We start from the raw sequence: 24,407 nt of genomic DNA, 5'->3' as shown, positions 1-24,407 counted from the left end.
TTCTATTAAATTAATGTGCTGATGAAAACTGCTGAGTTTGCATATTCAGGATCTAACACCCACTGACACGCGAAGTAAGGGCATGGTTTATTGGTTAATTATAATACCATCAGTATTCATATAATCTATGGAGATATATGAAGTATGCCACTTCTTTGAAGAATGGTTTCATAAAAAAATACAGAGCACAGACTTTCAATATCAATGTCATACTCACTTTGACAAATATCCTCGATTTCAACGACAATTGTATGTTCTTTATTGAACGCAACATATTGGTATTTTATGGGAGAAACATTGTGTGTACAACATCGTTATTGTTTACAGATACGGATAAAGTAGTAGTTCTCAAATGGCGGCAAGATACCGAACGTGATAAAGTGTTTACTGAAATGTAAATTTCGAAAGTATCTTTTTCTTTCTAACATCCTTTTATAAGAACATGTGATCTTTTATGTAGAAAGTCCTAGAACGCTCTACATCCAGGAATCCAGATTCTACTTCGAAACAACCTGGTGTTCGACATATCAAAGGTCGACACCATGGTGTTTGACTGTTTAATGGTAAAACAGCGTTTACTGATACGTATTTCCTACGTAACTCCTAAATCTTAGTATTCATACTCCATATTCAAGACTTACATTGCTCGTCCGTCTACTTATAAACGTTATCAACATTGCAGTCATGAGATGCTCAACAAAATGAATATATACATATTATGTTTGGCTGGCTGGGCGGCTAGTTTGGTGTGCGTTTTCATTATTATAAAAACATCTTTATCTTGTGAAGACAATCTGAATTTCGTTGTGAAGCAGTCGCTAGATTTCTCGATGACAACTAATGTGTCAAAGTTCACTCTCATTTTGTGTGAGGACTATCGAATGCTACAAAGTGATTAAAGGGGAATGGGTTGGGGTGTATTTTACTGAGGGATATACTATTACTTCATCATAAACATCATGCATTCACGTAATGTATGTGCTGTTAAGCTAATCATTCTACAGTAGGACGACGGCTCCAGGTTCGACTCTGGATAAGACCAACTAGCGACTGATTTTGTGGGCAACATCCTACGACACCGTGTGTGATCTAAATATTCGTCTCTAACATAGGTTACTGTTACACAGCAGATGTTCCGTTGTTGTTTTTTTCTCAGTTATTATCCATTCTTGCAGTGCTGTAGGTTTATTCAGAAGACGGGTTTCTGCAATTGCACTGTTCACTTGCACCCGTTATACCATATCAGACAGATCAGACAGATCAAATATTCTGAAGGGTGGTGTATGATTATTTCAATTACACATGAATCTTCATCAATGATAAGATATGTAAATACTGCATCACATTTTTGGGACGTTCAACCCAATAGGTGCATCTGACTAAATCATTCAAAGGTAGAACTGTTCAAGAGTATTACTAAGTTCATTTCCCGAGCAGATGTTTGAGAAACATTCTCACTATTTATGTGATTATGGCTAAGGACAAACGTATATATTTTGATGTATTAACAAATCATTCATTAAAACATCAAGTTTTAGCCTTTTTAGGACATATTTGTTTCAACTATCACGTATGTAGTGTTGTTATAAGCCTATATTATTAAATAACCAACATCTGAGTCTCATTCATTTGAATACGCATCATTTAATTTTCAGGGCAAATTAGTTTCTTCGCTAACACCAGTACTATAACGTTAAAGATCTTCTATGAACAGCGCTTAAGATGTTAAATATTTCCTTGCAGATTTAGACAATAGCTAACAAGTGACGGGAAATAGGCAGATTATCTTTCCCGAGTTATATTAATTACGTAATTCTCGAGCCTTCGCGAGTTGGTTATTGTTTTTATTACCCATATAGTTTTCGATCTAAACATCGCTAAAATGAATACAGCATTCCCTTTAAGGAAACCCGCGATGTGGGGAATCCCCATATCCCTACGCGTTGATTGGTTGTTTTATTTTCTGAAACAGCGAATCAGCGTTCACCAAAAGGTGTAACCTCCCTAGGGACTTACAGGAAAAATACTACCTTGTGACCTCCTTCCCATATGGGTAATAAAATATCGTATCTTATACAAATATCAGATACATAAAACATTTAACTTTTATTGGGCAAAAATGGTGACACCTGCTGGGTTTTTGTAAGAAAAAGGGGAGTGAATGCGTGATGAGGATGCTGCGGAGGCGGTGAAGGCAATGAGCCTTTTGGCTTGAAATACAAATTGTTGTGATTCAAACGAGAATGTTCATTTTACCGAGGCTTCATACAACTTTAGTCAGTAGCTGTCAAATCAAGGTTTCAGCGTAAAGCGTAAAGAAAGGTTTTATGGTGCACATGTGAGGAATTTCTTTGATGGGCATTTAAGAAGTTAAGTTGATGAAGAATGATGACAAATTTTATGTATATACACCGTCTATTATTCTGTGAAGGGCGACGTTTCGACATAGATTCTAATCACTTGCTTGACAATGACATTAGAATCTATGTCCAAACGCCGCCCTTCACAGACTAAAAGAAGTTGTATATCCATAAGAATTGTCATCATTTTTCACATGTGAGGAAATTGTAAAATTTGACCCATCAGAAACAGTGGCATCCGTAATTTGAACTTTTAACATAGGTCCCCGATATTTTCAGGTGAACAATTGACCAGCCTTTTCCTATGTTAAGGGCGGGTGCCACTGGTAGGACAGGATACGCTCACATTTTCGTGAACGCCTGGTATCATTAAAACGTCAACTGATAGTGATTCATAAACACATACTCATGGCATTGTCGGAATCTTACCACTGACTCTGTTTAAAGTTTCTTATGGGTGAAGAAAAGGGTTTGTTGCTTTCATTGACACACTTTTGATTTGGGGACATTGGGCGTACAGGGCACAGGCTTGAATCAGTATAAAGGGTATAAAACAGAATATTATGGATGTCAACTTCTTCTTTATTGTATGCACAATGTTTCTGGGCTTTCCATTGCCCCTTCGTCAGGTTAATTCAGGTGAATTCACCTGACGAAGGGGCAAGGAAATGCACATGTGTGTGTGCGTCATAGAGCTTTCGGAAATAGATTACCACGAAAAGACTGATGTTTTGGCACCAAATATTGCATTTTATACGAATACATACAAATGGCATCAATGGTTTGCTTCATTAGTTTCATTGCTTTCAGTAGTACACTGGTTGCCGCTTTAGAACATCAATGACCGACGAGAGTCAACATGAAAATGTCCATATAAAACTTAAGACCCGAGTAAAGGTTGTATACGTGTTTTGAAACGCATCTATACTGTATATTAGTTCTACTGTACATGTGTTATATGTGCATATGACATGGCTATTAGGGCATACAATGTCGTTCCTTGCGACCCTACATGGTGCAAACAGAACAAACCGCTGGTTTCGAATCCCATATTCGCCCAAATAACTGTCATCCGTTTGTCACCGCCTAAACCTATGTCATCAGTCAACCACCTATCTCACTTTGTGAGAGTTTTTCATCAAGAAAACCAGCTGTCGTGTCAGTTAAAAGGAATTAGTGTATAACGAAACTCGAGTGTTGAAAAAAACATGCTTAGTTAAATAATATAACACTTTTTAGGACCTTATTCTGAGTTAAGACTATTGGTAGTAATTGTAAGCAAGAAAACCCTTATAACACCCATAAGAAATCTCTGCTTATACAATTTTAACCCACGTGCTGTGAGTCATCATCATGATACTACATGTTCTAAAAAAGGTGAGCGAATCCTGCCCCACCCACCTTCCACACTTTACAAACAAATGCAAACTTAAAGCTTTTTAAGGCTTATGTACACTTCAATATCAATCAAAAATTAAAAATTATTCAACTTGTTCATATTGGGGTGGGGGTGGGGGTAGGGGAGGGATAGCATGATTGCTAAAGCGTTCCCTTCGTCCTCTAATGGCCTGATTGACTGGTCCTATGTGTATAAAATGGGTTTTATTCCCATATTATGTAGTGCTAATTATACTCGCTAACAATTTAATATACCGTCTAACTGTGAGAAAAATCTGTTTTCACTATTTCAAAGCATCCCACTTTACGACATATATGCTTACAGCATGTCAAGAATGATAAAAAGGCTGTAGGTAGGTATAGATGTGCTTTTATTCATCCAAAATTACAAAATGACATTCAGTATAAAACTTAATCCCTCGAGAAATGTACATCTCATCTTAGTAGCAGTGGCCGCTTGCTGTTTAAAATTTTCCGACGAAAGGTCCAGAAACTCCGATTCCGCCATTGAAGTGACCAGCAAGTCCGTTACCGAGGACCCCATTAACGCCGCGTCCACCAACAATGCCACTGTGACCAGCAAGACCGTTACCGAAGATTCCATTGACGCCATGTCCACCAAGAATGCCACCGTGACCAGCAATACCGTTACCAAAGACTCCATTGATGCCACGTCCACCAACGATGCCACCATGTCCAGCAAGACCATGTCCACCAACGATGCCTCCATGACCAGCAAGTCCGTTACCGAAGACTCCATTGACGCCATGTCCACCAACAATGCCACTGTGACCAGCAAGACCGTTACCGAAGACTCCATTGATGCCACGTCCACCGACGATGCCACCATGTCCAGCAAGACCATGTCCACCAACGATGCCTCCATGACCAGCAAGTCCGTTACCGAAGAGTCCATTGACGCCATGTCCACCAACAATGCCACCGTGACCAGCAAGACCGTTACCAAAGACTCCATTGATGCCACGTCCACCGACGATGCCACCATGGCCAGCAAGACCATGTCCACCGACGATGCCTCCATGACCAGCAAGACCGTTACCGAACACTCCACTGATGCCACGTCCACCAACGATGCCACCATGTCCAGCAAGACCATGTCCACCAACGATGCCTCCATGACCAGCGAGTCCATTACCGAACACTCCACTGATGCCACGTCCACCAACGATGCCGCCAAATCCAACAAGTCCGTTACCACCAACAACGCCACCGAAGGAGCCAGAGCCTTTACCGTATCCGTAGTTGTTATAGCCGTAGCCTTTTCCTGCAATTCCACCGTTGTTGAAACCGAAACCGAAAGCACCATTTCCAAGACCTCCACCGATGAGAGGCACCTGAGCCAGGGTGGAGCACACCAGCACGGACAATACAACGACGATGACCTGAGAAAACAATAGGTGCTAATTTACAATACATGTTTGTAACGAAATGACATTAATATATCCTGTTTGATATAGAGTAAACTTATGTAAACACAGGATGTACGTTAAATTACACCTATACAAAGTACAATGGCAACCATAAATAGATTGAGACTATATTTCTATTAGTATGGAGTAATTTTTGAACGATTATGATGCTAAATCAAGGATACCCAGGTAACCAAATTGTCGGTATTATCAACTCCAAATGTCGGTAAACTGATCCCGAGTTATATAAAGCACCTCAGATGTAACGAAATCACCACAAAGTACAACATACAAAGTATGTAAAGTCGCGATAGAAACCTACCACCGTCGGTTCGAATTGTATATTCGCATGATTATACAGTGATGGAAACAAATAAGTGAGCACGAGTTTCTATCGTCTTTTCAGGTTTCCTCACATGTATTGTGCTGCATTGTGAGTGAAAATCCGGAAATAAATAAAGGAACACGTGTACTTTCATGTGCTCCTTATGTGCTTCCAACATTATGTTTCCTGTGTCAGCACTATTCCCGTGCTCGTCAATTCATACCTGCTTCATTTCGGAGTTTTCTTTCACATGAAGCTGGCATTCTGTGCTATTTGTCAAGAACGATTCAAAGCGGTCATAAGTACACCTGTCATACGATTATACGTGTCATTGTTAGTTCTTACATAACAAAAGGCCCATTGCATCTTCGCTTAACCCATCAACCACCATGCATGCAGTAAAAATATTCGAAAATAAATTATTAAAATATTATATAATGTGTATTTTCTACAGCTTTTAGAATGAAACTTACCTTCATGATTGAGAGTGGATGTTGTTGTGAAGAGGTCGATTCTGCTGAAGACAAGATTATTAGGCTTTATATACCCTTGGTCGTCTCACAGGACGTTCCGTTGAATTAATGTGCTCATGAAAAGCTGTCGAGTTTGCATATTCAGGATCTAACACCCACTGACACGCGAAGTAAGGGCATGGTTTATTGGTTAATTATAATATCATCAGTATTCATATAATCTATGGAGGTATATGAAGTATGCCACTGCTTTGAACAATGGTTTCATAGAAGAATTACAGAGCACAGACTTTCAATATCAATGTCATATTCACTTTGACAAATATCCTCGATTTCAACGACAATTGTATGTTATTTATTGAACGCAACATATTGGTATTTTATGGGAGAAACATTGTACAACATCGTTATTGTTTACAGATACGGATATAGTAGTAGTTCTCAAATGGCGGCAAGATACCGAACGTGATAAAGTGTTTACTGAAATGTAACTTTCGAAAGTATCTTTTTCTTTCTAACATCCTTTTATAAGAAGATATCATTTTTTATGTCCTAAAACGCTCTACATGCAATCCAAAATATCCTATCCTTAGTAAGTTGTAAGACAGTACCTGTCGACCCAATTCAATTTACACCTGGTTTTAAATACAATCAAACACGGTTGTGTCGAAGTTGACATGACCAACGTCAATACTTCGAGTTATCCGAGGTTGGAAAAATATTGTCTACATAAGGAATCCAGGAATCCAGATTCTACCTCCGAAACAACCTTGTGTTCGACATATCAAAGGTCGACACAATGGTGTTTGACTGTTTAATGGTACAACAGCGTTTACTGATTCGTATTTCCTACGTAACTCCTAAATCTTAATATTCATACTCCATATTCAAGACTTACATTGCTCGTGTCTTCTACTTATAAACGTTATCAACATTGCAGTCATGAGATGCTCAACAAAATGAATATAAATATATAACGATAGTACGTTTGGCTGGCTGGGCGGCTAGTTTGGTGTGCGTGTTCATTATTTATAAAACAGGACTATTGAAATGTATCTTATCTTTATCTAGTGAAGACAATCTGAATGTCGTTGTGAAGCAGTCGCTAGTTTTCTCGATGACAACTAATGTGTTATAGTTCACTCTCATCTATCGATTGCTACAAATTGAATAAAAGGGGATTGGGTTGGGTGTATTTTACTGAGGGATATACTATTACTTCATCATGAACATCATGCATTCATGTAAACTATGTGTTGTTAAGCTAATCACTGTACAGTAGGACGACGGCTCAGTGTTCTACTCTGGACGAGACCAGCTAGCGGCTAAAATTGTGGGCAGTATCCCACGGCACCGCGTGTGATTTAAATATTCGTCTCTAACATAGATTACTGTTTCACAACAGATGTTCCATTGTTTTTGTTTCTCAGTTATCATTTAGTCATGCAGTGCTGTGGGCTAATTAAGGTTTTCTGCAATTTTACTGTTCACTTGCACCCGTTATGCCAAATCAGAGAGATCAAATATTCTCAACATGTATGATTATTTCAATTACACACGAATCTTCATCAATGATATCATTTAGATATGTACATACTGCATCACATGTTTGGGACGTTCAACCCAGTAGGTGCATCTGACTAAATTCAGTCAAAGATAGAACTGTTCAAGAATATTGGTAAGTTCATTACCCGAGCAGGTGTATGACATTTTTGTTTCAACTAGCACGTATGTAGTGTTGTTATTAGCCGTTAATATTAAATGACCACCACCTGACTCTCATTCATTTGAACACGCATCATATAAATTTGCATGACAAAATTGCTTCTTCGCTAACACCAGTACTATAACGTTAAAGATCTTCTATGAATTAATCAGTGTTAAAGATCTTAAGTATTTCCTTTGCAGATTTAGACAATAACTAACGAGTGACGGGGATTATCATTTTGATTGATTACGTAATTCTCGAACTTTTGCGAGTTGGTTATTGTATTTATTACCCATGTCAGTTTTCGATCTGATTAACGCTACAATGAAAATTCATTGTCAATAAGGAAACCCGCGATATCCCTACACGTTGATTAGCTGTTTTATTTTCTGAAACAGCCAATAAGCTTCCACAAAAGGTGTAAACTCCCTAGGGACTTACAAGAAAAATACAACCCAGTGTGTCCTCCTTCCCATATGGGTAATAAAACATCGTATCTTATACAAATATAGTGTGACCAGAAATTATTGAGAATTTTAGGAATATGTTTAATTGGATTTCTAGTATAAACAGCCTTGACCAGCTATAAAGTGCTTGGTTTCATTCAAGAGAGACAACTCCGTGAATCCTTTTTCATTAGTTTGTGAAGAGTTATCCTCCTTTGTTTACTTGCTAGCAGACGACATTTTCAGTGATCCTCAGTATGGATGATTTAGAGAAGAGGAAGTTGATTTTAGAGTATTATAACAAGGACATCAGATCAGCTAAGTGATTTCAAGTAGAACAGCCATCCCTTTGTCCACTGTTTATCGTGTTTTGAAAAATATTGCAAACGGATATGGCATTGAGCACCAGGGAGGCGCAGGTAGGCCCAGAAAATTGACTGTCGGTGACGGGAGGCGGCTTGGTATTCTTGTTTCTAAAAACAAACGAAGGAGTTTAGAAATCTTAACGCTGGATATGATTGATAGAGGAACTGTGGCTGTCTGTAAGGAGACAATTAGAACTGAGCTGCATGCAATGGGTTGGCAGAAAAGTCGAGGAATTTCATCACCGATCATGAGACCTGAACAAAAGGAGCGAAGGTTGAACTGGTGCTTACAGCATAGAAATTTTAACTGGGACAATGTGATTTTCTCAGATGAAAGTTCTGTGTGGCTGTTTCCTAATACACTGAGATTCTGGACCAAACAAACTAAAAAACCTTTGTATCAGCGCCCAAAGTACAGTCCGAAATTTAACGTGTGGGGTGGCATATCTGTGTTAGGGGCAACGCCCCTCTGTGTATTTGAAGGGAATATGAACAGTGAGCGAGATATTCTCGAGGGACATTTACTTCCATCTGCTCACGTGCTCTATGGACATATTTAGAATTTATTATTAGATTGGCCTTGCTATAGCCCTGACCTAAATCCAATAGAAAATGTTTGGGGACTTATGAAGGAAAGTGTCAATAAGAAAAATCTGACAAATATTGGTGAAATGAAAGAACAGTAGTATGCCCCGCCGCATTGAAGCCTGCATTGCTGCCCATGGTGACTTGACAAAATACTAACTGTTCACCTGTCTATGAATCTTGAGTTATGTTCTGCTAATATTCACATCAATACGTGAGTAATGAGTGAAAAAAAAGACAAATAAGACAAATCAGATACATAAAACATTTCACTTTTATTGGGCGAAAATGGTGACACTTGGTTTTTTTTAAGAAAAAGGAGAGTGAATGCGTGATGAGGATGCTGCACATATTAGCAGAGGACGAGAAAGCAATGTCTGGTTTTGACATATACAACTGTTGTGGTTCAAACGAGCATGCTCATTTAACCATGACATCAAAGGGCGTCATAAGACTTTTATGTGGTTGTCCGATCAAGGCTACATCACTCAAGACCTCAATAAAGCTTTCAAAACGTTTTGTGGTGCATGAATTGTTTAATGTGAGGAATTGTGCACATTGACGCATCAGTGACAGTGGCATCCCTATTTTGACTTGTAACATAGGTTCCCGTTTTTTTCAGGTGAACAATTGACAGCCTTTTCCGATGTTTCCCCCACGGGTGCCACTGGTCGGAGTCGCACACTTGACTCTGTTTATGATTTCTTATGGCTGAAGAAAAGGGTTTGTCGCTTTGATTCACACAATTTGGATTTATGTGAGTGAGTGAGTGAGTTTAGTTTTACGCCGCACTCAGCAATATTCCAGCTATATGGCGGCGGTCTGTAAAAAATCGAGTCTGGACCAGACAATCCAGTGATCAACAGCATGAGCATCGATATGCGCAATTGGGAACCGATGGCATGTGTCAACAAAGTCAGCGAGCCTGACCACCCGATCCCGTTAGTCGCCTCTTATGACAAGCATGGGTTACTGAAGATCAATATTCTAACCCGGACCCAAACCCAAGCCATAGCCAAATTTGAAAGTGGAAAGACAAAATATTATTGATGTCAACTTCTTCGTTATTGTAAACACAACGTTTCTGGTCTTTTCCCTGCCCCATCGTTAGGTGATATAATGATTCGTATTGCAGTGAGTGAAAATCCGGAACTGAAAAAAAAAGCATTCTGACTTCCATGTGCTCTTTATGTGTTTCCAACAGTGTGTTTCTTGTGTCAGCACTATTCACCTGACGAAGGGGCAAGGAAAAGCCTTGAACGTTGTTTATACAATAAAGAAGACGTTGACATCCATAATATTTTGTCTTATACTTGAATATCAACTTCTATGTGCGTCATGGGGCTTTCGGAAATAGATTACCACGAAAAGACTGATGTTTTGGTAATAGGTGTTGTATTTTATGCGAGCACATTCAAATGACATCAATGGGTTCTTTATTTTTGTCAGCAGTTCACTGGTTACCGATTTAGAACATCAACGGCCGACGAGAGTAAACATGGAAATGGCCATATAAAAATTAAGACCCGAGTAAAGGTTGTATAAATATTTTGAAACGCTGTTCATGTGTTATATCTACATATAACATGGAACTTGCGACCCTACATTGTGCAAACAGAACACACCGCTGGTTTCGAATCCCATATTCACCCAAATAACTGTCATCTGTTTGCCACCACCTAAACCTAAGTCATCAGTCAACGACCTATCTCACGTCCACCAACGAGTTCCTCATTAGGAAAACCAGCAGTCGTATCAGTTGAAAGAAATTAGTGTATAACTCGAGTGTTGAAAAGAACATGCTTAGGTAAATAATATAGGACTTTTTAGGACTTTTTCCATTCCCTTATTCTGAGTTAGGACTGTCCGTAGTAATTATAGACTGTTGGTAGACTGCACACTTTACAAACAAATGGCGTTTTAAGGCTTATGTACACTTCAATTGAGAATATACATTAAACATTGTTCAACTTGTTCAAATTGCGGCGGAGTAGCATGATTGCTAAAGCGTTCCATTCGTCGGCTAATGGCCTGATTGACTGGTCCTATGTGTATAAAATGGGTTTTATTCCCATATCTGTAGTGCTATTTATATTCGCTAACAATTTAATATACCGTCTAATTGTAACAAAAATCTTTTCACCATTTCAAAGCAATCCCACTTTACGACATATATGCTTACAGCATGTCAAGAATGATAAAAAGGCTGTAGGTATGTATAGATGTGTTTTTATTCATCCAAAATTACAAAAAGATATTCAGTATAAAACTTAATCCCTCTAGAAATGTACATCTCATCTTAGTAGCAATGGCCGTTTCTGCTTAAAATTTTCCGACGAAAGGTCCAGAAACTCCGATTCCGCCATTGAAGGGACGAACAAGTCCGTTACCGAGGACCCCATTAACGCCACGTCCCCCAACGATGCCACCATGTCCAGCAAGACCGTTACCGAAGACTCCATTGATGCCACGTCCACCAACGATGCCACCATGTCCAGTAAGACCGTTACCGAACACTCCATTGATGCCACGTCCACCAACGACACCGCCGTGACCAGCAACACCGTGTCCACCAACAATGCCACCATGTCCAGCAAGTCCATGTCCACCAACGATGCCTCCATGACCAGCAAGTCCGTTACCGAACACTCCATTGACGCCATGTCCACCAACAATGCCACCATGTCCAGCAAGACCATGTCCCCCAACGATGCCACCATGTCCAGTAAGACCGTTACCGAACACTCCATTGATGCCACGTCCACCAACAATGCCACCATGTCCAGCAAGTCCATGTCCACCAACGATGCCGACATGACCAGCAAGTCCGTTACCGAACACTCCATTGACGCCATGTCCACCAACAATGCCACCATGTCCAGCAAGACCATGTCCCCCAACGATGCCACCATGTCCAGTAAGACCGTTACCGAACACTCCATTGATGCCACGTCCACCGACGATGGCACCATGTCCAGTAAGACCATGTCCACCAACGATGCCTCCATGACCAGCAAGTCCGTTGCCGAGGACTCCATTGACGCCACGTCCACCAACAATGCCGCCATGTCCAGCAACACCGTGTCCCCCAACGATGCCACCATGTCCAGCAAGACCGTTACCGAAGAGTCCATTGACGCCACGTCCACCAACGATACCGTCGTGACCAGCAACACCGTATCCTCCAACGATGCCACCGTGACCAGCAAGACCGTGTCCAGCAACGATGCCTCCATGACCAGCAAGTCCGTTACCGAACACTCCATTCACGCCACGCCCACCAACAATACCGCCGTGACCAGCAACACCGTGTCCTCCAACGATGCCACCGTGACCAGCAAGACCAAGTCCACCAACGATGCCTCCATGACCAGCAAGTCCGTTACCGAAGACTCCATTGATGCCACGTCCACCAACGATGCCGCCATGTCCAGCATGTCCGTGTCCACCAACAACGCCGCCAAGACCTGCAAGTCCGTTACCACCAAGAACGCCACCAAAGGCACCAGAGCCTTTACCGTATCCGTAGTTGTTATAGCCGTAGCCTTTTCCTGCAATACCACCGTTGTTGAAACCGAAACCGAAAGCACCATTTCCAAGACCTCCACCGATGAGAGGCACCTGAGCCAGGGTGGAGCACACCAGCACAGACAATACAACGACGATGACCTGAGAAAACAATAGGTGCTTATTTACAATACATGTTTGTAATGAAATGACATTCATATATCTTCCTGCTTGATATAATGTAAACCTATGTTAACACAGAACTACGTAAAATATACACCTATACACAAGTACAATGGCAACCATACACAGACTGAACTTGTATTTCTATTAGAATGGAGTAATTTTTGAACGATTATGATGCTAAATCAATGATAAGCAAACTTCAGGAAACAAAATATGCAAGAGACGTTTTGTGTGTTTGAGATTGATAGAAGTCCGCTAGAATCAAATTTAGATATTAAAGTGCATAAAAACGAAAACTGAAACTACAATCGCTTGTTAAAGTGACCCCCTCCCCTCTCATATTTACTGAAAGCTTGTTTTGGAGACACCATCCATCCCCTTTCAGATGACGTAATCATAGGGACATAACTTATGTTTTCACTTTGTCATACATGATGCCAAGGGTTAAAACTAAATACTTAATGGTCACACAAGTGTCAGCTCACAATATATAATAAATAGCACCAGCCTGAATATCTGAACACAATGTTTTTGAAAGATTAAAATAGGTGTATCCTTAAAAGACAGCCCCCGACTAATCCAAATTTGTGACTGTTGACTATGACGGTAAGTCATCCAATACTGTACTGAACATAGTTTATATGATATTATCTGAGGGCATACCGTTATCCAAAAGGTACCAAATGACAGATCGTTTTTCATTTTAAATTTTGTTAGAAATATTATACCCCAATGTGTTGTGATGAATAATATGTCGTTAACCACAGTACACACATATGTGAAAATTTTGGACATGGCTTTGGTACTGATTCCTTCTAAATAAAATGGAATCTTTTCAAACTTTGGTAATCGAGAATATACATAATCTACGTAATTTTTTATCGACCCTCGTAGGTGTCATTATTAGTTCTACATAACCAACATCTCATTGCATCTTCACTATGTATGCTGTAAAAATATTCGAAAATATATTATCAAAATATTGTATAATGTGTGGTTTCTACAGCTTTTAGAATGAAACTTACCTTCATGATTGAGAGTGGATGTTGTTGGGAAGAGGACGATTCTGCTGAAGACAAGATTATTTGGCTTTATATACCCTTGGTCGTCTCCACAGGACGTTCTATTGAATTAATGTGCTCATGAAAACTGCTGATTTTGCTTATTCAGGATCTAACACCCCCTGACACGCGAAGTAAGGGCATGGTTTATTGGTTAATTATAATACCATCGAGTGATCCGAAGTTGGAAAACTACTGCCTAAGTAAAGATTTTACTTCGAAACAACCTTGTGTTCGACATATCAAAGGTCGACACAACCATGTTTGACTGTATAATGGTAAAACAGCGTTTACCGATACGTATTTCCAAGATTGGTTGTCTGATATTTCAACTCCAAAATCTTTGTATTCATATTCCATATCCAAGACTTACATTGCTCGTGCCTTCTACTTATAAACGTTATCGGCATTGCAGTCACGAGATGTTCAACAAAATGGATATGAAATATAACAATATTACGTTTGGCTGGCTGGCTGGCTGGCTAGTTTGGTGGTGTGTTTTCATTGAAATTGAAATGTATCTTATATAATCTAATTGTGACGACAATCTGAATTCACGGTATATTTCGTTATGATGTCAGCTAATGTTTCACTCTCATTTTGTGTAAGGCTTATCGAATGCTAGAAAGTGAAAACGTGGCCTGGGGAGTATTTTATAGAGGAATATACTATTTATTTATCATAAATACCATGTAAAGAATGCAATTACATGATTTAATTGTTGGTGAGCTCCTCACTCTGCTGTTGGACGACGGTTTATAAATGAACAATATTCAACTCTGAACAAGACCAACTAGGGACCGATATTGTGAGCAATATCCTACGGCACTGCATGTGATCTAGATAGTCGCCTCTAACATATATTAATATTACACAGCAGGCATGCCATTGATTTTGTTTCTCAATTATTGTTCAGACATGTAGTGCAGTGGGTTAGTCCAGAGGACGGTTTTCTGCAACCATGATGTTCACTTGCATCATATACAGTTATGCCATATCAGATGAATCAAGTATTCTCCAGGGTAGCGTATGATTATTTTATTTACACTCTTCATCAATGACAACATGCACACTGCATCACATGTTCCTGTCGCCATCCTGACAAAATCTAGTTATCGTGCAGTTACACTGAAGCATGTCTTAGCTCCCTCATTTACAGCAGTTGTTCATCGCAGTCTAGTAGACGGATTTATAGTTCAGGCGCATATACATATAATGTACTACATCTGTCTTTTCTTCTACACCCACTGTAGAAATAAGAAAGTTACAGACCGAGGCCGAGGTCAGTAAGGGGCGTTTTTCGTTCAATGCATTCGACAAACAATGCAGTTACGAAAACATTTGACTTCTTGGTAAAATGAAGAAGATCACACGTGTCTAAATGACCTTTCATTATTACATTTGCATGTTCCGGATTTCGGACACGATCCATATTAATATAAAGTAACAATTTACTACTTTTAAGTATGTAGGCAAGTCCATGACTCAAGGTGACTGTTTTTCAAAATGTTTGTAATATTTTTGCCGTCATCGCCTTTGAAAAGCTGCCAGCCTCCAACGCTGGAAACCTTTTCAACAGCCTCGTGAATATATTGTAGTTTTAACTAAGTATCAAATAACGAGCATGAAAGTATCAATCTAATAAACATGAACCCATATGATTGCTGTCATGATGGTTTGAAAATGCTTCTCTAAAAACACGGGACCTTTTCAAACGCAAATATATTTAATCATCTGTACGGTTTTTCATTTCTCACACATGACAAACTTATCAGATAAGTAATTCATCAATAGATTGTTTAAAGAATTTATCATTACACGATGTAGATGACAACATAGATACAAAAACATGTAGTAGTAGCAGCACCGTATGACCCCGGGGCAATATGAATAAGGAGACTGCGATGAGGTAATGACGTTCAAAGGACACTCCCAACGACCATGCGACCCTTCATTAAAGTTTACGATGGACACCCTGGTGAGTATTCGCATTTTGTATACTCTCTTCAAATAATATGCTAATTTTAACAGCCGGAGACGTTCCTTTATAAGGATCGCGCCTCTTGTCTTTATCATCAGCATCCCCATCTTGCTCTGGTCATCATTAACTGTCTCCACAGCTCCTGCGAAAATGAAGGTAAAACACTTCCGAGCTATGTGTTACTTTAACGGAAAAATCTATTATGTCTGATAATTAATGAGCCCTGTTCATTGTTATATTTTTTTTCGTCAAAGTTGATTCTTTTCACCGTTACATTCAGTAATTTGTAAGATGCCCTTCATTTTACAAACATTCGATTTACCCTTACTAAAAGAGAGAAACAATTTTGACAGTCAAATATAACTGTCTTCAGCACTGCACATCAAACCATATATAATCCACATATAAATAATTTCTGGGCAGTTTCAAATGTGCTTTCGATTAAAAAATAACTTCATCAGATTTGCTTAAAAGTTTTCTTTTAATTATTTTTGAACACATTACTTGAAATTACATGTTCGGTAGACCGAGATAAAATCCTCCATGTGCATTATTTTTTCAGAGTAATTAGAAATCAGCGCAATTGTCATTGATACTGTAAATCATGTCTAAAATGTGTAAAATATATTTGAAATATTGTCCGTTTCGGTCCCTATTATCTGAACCTAAATGTACACGCTTATGAGTCTCTTTGCTGTATAACATTTGTCTCATTTGGTGAATGCGTTTTCCCTCAGGTCATCATCGCTGCGTTGTCCGTGCTGGTCTGTTCCACCCTTGCTCAGGTACCTCTCCGTGGTAACTCTCTCGTGGGTGGGCCTCTCGGTCTTGGTTTCAACAAAGGAGGCATTATTGGCAACGTTGGCGTTGGTGGAAAGGGCTATGGTCACGGCTACAATAACTACGGAAAAGGTGTTGCTGGTCCCTTCATCGCCGGACAAGGAGCTGGTCTTGTTGGACATGGTTCTCTTGTCGGTCATGCTGGTCCCTTTGATGGACACGGTCCAGTTGTTGGAGGACACGGTGTTGCTGGACACGGAAACGTCAATGGTGGACATGGTGTTGTTGGCACTGGATACGGATACGATTACAACCCCTACAACACCAACTACGGCCCCGGTAAAGGCATTGGCGGAGTCGGTCCTTTCGTCGCCGGACACGGAGATGGACCCTTTGCTGTAGGAAACGGACGATTTGTTGCTGGAAAGGGACACGGTTATGGTCACAACTCCTACAACGGTCTTGGCAATGGTCTTGCAGGAAAGGGACACGGTTATGGTCACAACTCCTACAACGGTCTTGGCAATGGTCTTGCAGGAAAGGGACACGGTTATGGTCACAACTCCTACAACGGTCTTGGCAATGGTCTTGCAGGAAAGGGACACGGCTATGGTCACAACTCCTACAACGGTCTTGGCAATGGTCTTGCAGGAAAGGGACACGGTTATGGTCACAACTCCTACAACGGTCTTGGCAATGGTCTTGCAGGAAATGGACTCCTTGGACACACCGGGAACGGCCTCGCTGGACCCCTTGCAGTTGGACACGGTGTTGCTGGTCACGGGTATGGCTATGGCTACAACCCCTACAACAACAACTACGGCTACGGTAAGAACGTCGTACATGGAGCTGGTCTTGTTGGAAATGGACTCCATGGACACACCGGACACGGCGTCGCTGGACATGGTCTCGTTGGACCTTTCTCTGCCGGACACGGTGTTGGTGGGCTTGGAGTCGGCCAGTTCGGAAATGGAGTTGGTATTGGAAAGGTCGGATTCGGCGGAGTTGCCACTGGCCATTACTACTAAAGACATTTGATATCTGATGAATGAATGGATGTGTTTTATATTACCTGGTTTCTTACTTGACATGTGTCATATTTCTTTAAAATAAAGAATAAAAACACATACATAACTATCGTATCGTTTTCTTTCGATAGATAATATGAATTTTGAAATACCTGACAGAGGTCGATAGTGTGCATTTTTATCATCAGTTGAATGTATCCTAACACTTTCTCCACAAGTTGTTTTGTTCTCTCTATTCTGAAAGAGGTATTTGCATTTCACTAAAAAAATATTCCAAAATCAGATATGCTTGCGGTCAATTTTGAGTAATGTTACTGTACATTTTCTAACCCAGACACGAAAGCAAGATTTAAGGACAGACGAACTTTCACTTAAAAAAAACGAACCGACATGACAAATCTACAAGCTTAGTTTCTCTCACATGAACATATATTTTCAAACGTTTAGGCACTAAGGAATACCAGTACAATATGTGTCACACATTAGAAACGCTAAAAAGAGAAACAGACCTGTAATATATTGACTGCCTACTATCACCAGGTGTAGTCAACAACGGTGATCATAGTCTTAAAAATAGAAACAGGATGAGTTTAAAACAACAACAACTAAAAAAAACCAAAAACCGAACTAATGCTCAGTTCATTCAAATGACCTTTCACAGGAAGGTAGACACTTCCATGTATTAAATGTAAAGTTGCACCAGAAATGCATTTAACTGGTCGTTACTTATACTAGCATACTCGTTGGCGTAACAAATATATTATCAGGAGACTTAACATGCCTGTGTTTAAATTTGTTATGTGAAAACTGTCAATAACCTTTACAGGGAACAAGGCAGTTTTAGCCGAATATGGGAGATACCCTTTGTATGTGAATTATATCTCACGAGTTGTTTCGTTCTGAATACGTCTGCTTCGGCAACCAGACACACGTTTCTCACGTCGCACGTATGATATGTTGAAACGTTTAGATGATAATGGAGATGTTAACTGGGCTTCGGCAGTACGATCAGTTATTTTCAATATGGCTTTGCTTATGTATGGATGTATGAAAATGTTGGAAACCGTGAATTGTTTTAAATCTTTTCAAACAACGTTGTAAAGACATGTACTACCAAGAATGGATGTAAGATATAAGAAACTCAAAGTAGAAGATCTAAAGACAATGACATTAGTGTAACTATGTGTGATTATTGTAAAAGTGTACCAGAAGATAAGTATCATGTGTTAATGAAATGTCCTTTATATGCGGCGGAAAGAACTCACAGTATCTGTATGTATGTATGTATGTATGTATGTGTGTGTGTATGTCTGTGTCTGTGTGTGTGTGTATGTATGTGCGTGCGTGCGTGCGTATGTATTGCCGCATTATTGCCGTGGTCGCAATCATAATTGAAGGCTCTTGCATATGTTGATATTTCAATATACCTAACATATGTATGTTTAAAAACGTGCTCACTCACTATATATCAGGTTGGAGTGAGTGAGTGAGTTAAAATTTAAAGTCACATCGACAATATTTCAGCCATATCGCGACTAACTTCATCTATAGTACATGTACATCTCTAAAAACTTGTCAACGAAGGACAGTAAAACCAACTAGAATATCACAGACACCCAAAAATAAAACTAGTATCTATCTCTAAAACTGGATTTCAAATTAGGACAATACAATATAAATAGATCGCCAGCAACCGAAGGTAAATCACCATACTAGGGACCATGGGGACTTACAGTAACTTTGCTACCTGCATGGACCCCAGCTCGATTTATACCATTTATACCGATTGTGGGAAAGTTAATCAATTTAAAATCACACAAACGCTACGTTTAAAAATTCTGGTAGGTTGACATGTACTTTGAAGGTTTTGGGACTTACGTATCCTCGCAGGAGGACAATAATTTTACAGTAACCCCTTTTGAAGATACATCCACTAACAATCTCAGTTGATAATCTCAGTGCTGGGATGAAGGGTGAAGGTAGAGGGCAAGTGTAATTTAACAAGAAAGATTAGCGCTAGGTATTAACATTCTTCTTTCCAACATTTCATATATTAATACACTATCAAGTAAAAATCTTTTCAATGACCGAGGTGTCTAACTTGTGACAGTAATCTCTGATTCAGTCTATTTTGTGATTCTCTGCCGCTTTTTTTGTTGTTCTCAGATGCTTTTGCTTGTAGTGCAATTTGTTTGCAATCAAATTTGACAACAACTACACTTGCTGTGTGTACTTCTTATTTCCTGAATATGAACGAAAACAGAATAAATGAGACATGTCGATACACCTTTTTAGACGTCATCGTTTTAATACGTCAGAGATCTAGAGTGTGGCATTATCACATAACCATTTCTTTGAACCTTATCACACATATACAAATGAAGACAGTGCATGCAACTCACAGAAGAGGTTATCTTTGACTTACATCTGGCATTGTAATTCTTCTGACACGTCATGTTCACAGTGGGACGTTCACGTACATGACACAGTGAACGACCAAACCAGCATGCCCCTTACTCCGGCACTGACCGATCTATTTCATCCGTAGGTGGTTTTATGTTTGAGATCTGTTGGCAATAACCAACATGTCAATTTTTGTCACGTTTGGTGCAATACATGGCTGTATTTTTAAATAACTCCAAGTATCCTCCAAGCTGTTGACATGTTGATATATATTAATAAAAAGCCCGATGCCGCAACAGTGACCAAAATTAATGTCCGACGAAATCTCCTATTTTGACCTTAACCATGTACATGTATACATACTGATCGGAATCGCACAGTGGACACGAGTGTCAAAATATATTTCCTATGACCATGGACAGGCTTGTATTGCCTATTGTATTTACAACGACAATCCCGTCTGACGTGAACCTAACGTACAGTGTATGCAATGTTGTTTTCATGTAGCAGAAGAAATGGTTTAGTACCACAGTAGGGTTAAATAAATCAATTACGAAAGACTATAGTTTACACTACAAGGCAATATTTTATTACACAAGCAGTATGTTACTTCTATTTCTTGGGGCGGCGGGATAGCCTTGTAATTAAAGCGTTCGTTCGTCACGCCGAAGACCCGGCACAATGTGTGAAGCCCATTTCTGGTATCCCCAGCCGTCATATTGCTGGTATATCGCTAATTGTGGCGTAAGATTACACACTCATTCACTCACCATATCTTAATACGTTTCGTACGTGTGTTTTATTGTATAAATTGTTTTCGTCACGAAATGGCTGAGATATTGCTGATGTGACGTTAAATATTAACTCACTCACTCACTCGTTGGTGTGTATGGTTATCAAACGATCAATGTACAATTAATATGGCACACTTATTTTATCCAATAACACACTGTATAACTGCCACCACCGTTTTAGTGAACACGTATATCACATATATCTCATGTTCCATCAACATCCATGGGAAATATATCAACATATGAATCTTGATAGGAACAGTATCAAACATCATTAAATGACTTTCTTTTAGATTAAGTCACCCTGCATGTTTTAATGGCCTCAAAGGTAATTTTTTGTCATGATGTGCTCATAAAATGTTGACAAAGTCTTCTTAAATCAGCCTTTTAAACAATATTAAGTTTTAACTGAATTAAGCCTCCAACACGAGAGTACTCAAACTGTAAACGTCTTAAAGCGCAAGTGTACACGAAAATTAACCTTTTGGTCTTGCACTTTTTCATCATAAAAAGTGTTTATCAAGTAGTTTTATACCCAAACCCGTACATATATCAGAAGTAATTTATCTTTGCGTTATAACAATTCATATTTTCAACATTTACCGAGAGTTCTATGTCCGCAATAAACACACCATGGCTTATGTCCCTTGGAAATGACGTCATTGGTGCCCAAACGATAAATGAATGACGTCGTTAGACCTTATTAGACCCATTTCACGTGGTGAAGGTATAGGTGTGGTTCTTGTGTCTCGATGCGTGGGCTACTGTTTTAATCCACCGGTTGCTTGGCCGTCAGCTGACTATGTGGTCAGTTTTACACTGTAATGACATTGCAGTTTGAAAAAACGTATACATTGTACTAACAGTGTTACCACGTAACCAAATTGTATAACATATTCAACCCGAGTCGGTCGCCTTTTCTAACAGTATCTTTTTTCACAAAAACTAAAACGTATATGCACTACATCTAGCTTGCCATCGGTGAATGTGCCGGAATTCTACGTTTCTTACTAAAATTCCTACATAAATCTTACGATATGTCCCTCCTCTTCCACCTTCACTTTGATATCGATAGTACATATCCAAATACATCACGCAGATAAATGCAATTTGCAGTTTGAACTCTGTTTGAAATTCGTTTTTCTATGATATATCCGCTCATTGTAGATCAAATATACTGAAAAGTACATTCATCGTAAATCTCGCCAGTTTTGACACATTACTAAATCACCATTTACTGCGTTTTGCGTAATTTATAGTATACACAGACATTATATAGTGTATAGTATATAGTGACACAGACATCCTACCATCAGAAAATGCCCGGAATCTTGGTGTCATCCTTGATTCCAATATGTCCATGGATGCACACATCACCTCCATCAGTAGAGCCTGCTACTACAACATCCATAACATCAGCAAAGTCCGCCACTACCTCGATACTGACACTTGTAGACTTGTCTTGTCACTTCCAAACTCGACTACTGTAATTCACTATATGCCAAATATATCACTCCAGAAACTTCAAAGAATCCAAAATTCTGCTGCCAGATGTATCACCCACACTCATCGTCATGACCATATCACCCCATTACTACAGTCTCTACACTGGCTCCCCATCTCTGCAAGAATTACCTTCAAAATCCTCATTCTGACTCATGACTGCCTCTACAATGATAACTTTCCTGACTATCTCAAACACCTCATCTCTGTGTATGTACCTCAGCGAAGTCTCCGATCCTCATCTGGCTCTCTCCCAACCCAACACAGATCTCCAAACCAACTGTCTGACCGAGCCTTCTCCTATGCCAGCCCTAAACTGTGGAACTGGCTTCCAAAGGAAATCAGGAACGCTTCATCGAAAGAAACTTTTAAATCTCTGCTAAAGACCCATCTATTCACTGCTGCCTTTCTGTAAAGTTATATGAACTATTTGCCTTCACCAATATTGTCACAGCGCCACTGAGCATCTCTATGGTGGATATTAGGCGCTTTATAAACACATTATTATTATTATGTCTTAATTAAAATGTAAAATTTTACTGGGAGAATTGAATTTAAAAGAAAAAGACGTATCATTGTGATCAGCGGTAGTTTTGTTGTATGATCGAATCACCAATGCTCGTTCTGAAACATTGTCGATGAACCGGGAATCGCTGAGAATGTTTTGGAAAATACGCAAACACAATTAACGTCAAAGTGAATTTTCAGAGTGTTTATAAAATCACGTCACATGTATGTCGGTTATGTTTCGTCCATAAAATTAATTGTATAAGTCAACACCATCTTCCTTACATGAATCCCTGAATTCCTCATACAGTTCAAAATAAACTGACAAATGGACTCTGTCACCAATACGAAGTGTTTCAGTGAGTTCTAACGAAATATATCGAGGATATAAGATGCCGCGCTAGGAAAAGACCACTTGTTTGAAATGTAAGCCAATCTCAGAGTTTACACTGTGTATCCGGTCACCTACTTGTTACATACACTTGCTCATTAGTTTTAGAACATGCATGGGAAAGGTATCGTAGCAAGTGATACCTTTAAATAAAATAGGTGTATTCCAATGATTTTCTAGATTCATCACAACAAATTATAGTTTCTGAAAGCATGACTCCATGACTGACGCAAACTCACGCACAACGATGACGGTACTTCTCTCTTAGTTTCTGACTATTTCCCTCGGTCACAATGAAAACAGAAAGAAAATAACAACCAGCAGACTTGTCACATTTATGCATATACGTTGCTTGAAACAACGAAAATTTCCTGGCGTACTCGTGTCAGTGAACACGCCATTTTGAAAAAGTCGCTTCCCAATAGTGATGTCATACAGACGTCAACATTGTTATACATATTTGGTATTTTCATTGAGGTTAGGTTATGAATGAAAATACACACGATCAATCCGCCCTGCTGCTTACATTTTCTGTTCTTATGCTTTCACGTCATTAATTTTACATTCTTATTTCACGTCATTAATTTTAGTATTATTATCTTTTGATTTGGGACTGGACAGGACACCAGTTTAAAATCAAGTGGTACCAATTACGGTGGTAACTCTGGCCTGTTTAGCTCGGCAAACAAAGGCCTCATATCGGCATAACATTTTAACACTTATTTTGAGGGTAAAACTTACATTGTAAGAAAAATGAGTGTATATTTTCAAACATTGGTATTAACTAATTAAAACAGTTCACTTTGATTCACATAAGAATAAATGTGATTTATTCGTGTACACTTCCCCTTTAACTCTTGTTTTGTATATATTTCTCGTTAAAATAAGATTTTTGATAACACGAGCAGTATACCCTTCGTTAGTAAGAATAATCAGTGTTGATAGACTCAAAATATTGTATGTGCAGTTTATCAACAAAACCATGATATCTTACACAAAAGCAAGACTTTTGAAAAATATATAATGCGTCCCTTTTGTTCAGGAACAATTTTGCAGGATGTAATCAAGGGAAAAAAGAGCGTAAACGAACATTTCCTTAAAATGTACCTGACCCTCAGACAACATGAATAGATAATTAGAATATGATGAGGTAATGACTTTCTGAAGTAGTCCCCA

At 39.2% G+C, this 24,407-nt stretch overlaps 1 long non-coding RNA gene across 1 annotated transcript; it reads right to left on the bottom strand.

The window, feature by feature from the left end:
- Positions 1-6,289: 6,289 nt before the first annotated feature.
- On the bottom strand, positions 6,290-24,073 carry LOC124270787. The gene is made up of 3 exons (XR_006896875.1): positions 23,886-24,073; positions 18,037-18,039; positions 6,290-6,299 (listed from the first exon to the last, which is right to left on the bottom strand). It is a non-coding gene; the product is annotated as an uncharacterized LOC124270787 (long non-coding RNA).
- Between the last annotated feature and the right edge of the window lie 334 nt (positions 24,074-24,407).

Source organism: Haliotis rubra, unplaced genomic scaffold (assembly GCF_003918875.1).
Source record: "Haliotis rubra isolate DU_JTF1 unplaced genomic scaffold, ASM391887v1 Scf155, whole genome shotgun sequence".
Classification (NCBI taxonomy): Eukaryota; Metazoa; Mollusca; class Gastropoda; order Lepetellida; family Haliotidae; genus Haliotis; species Haliotis rubra.
The sequence above is the reverse complement of the archived record's forward strand: the minus strand, read 5'-3'. Positions and strand labels throughout refer to the sequence as shown.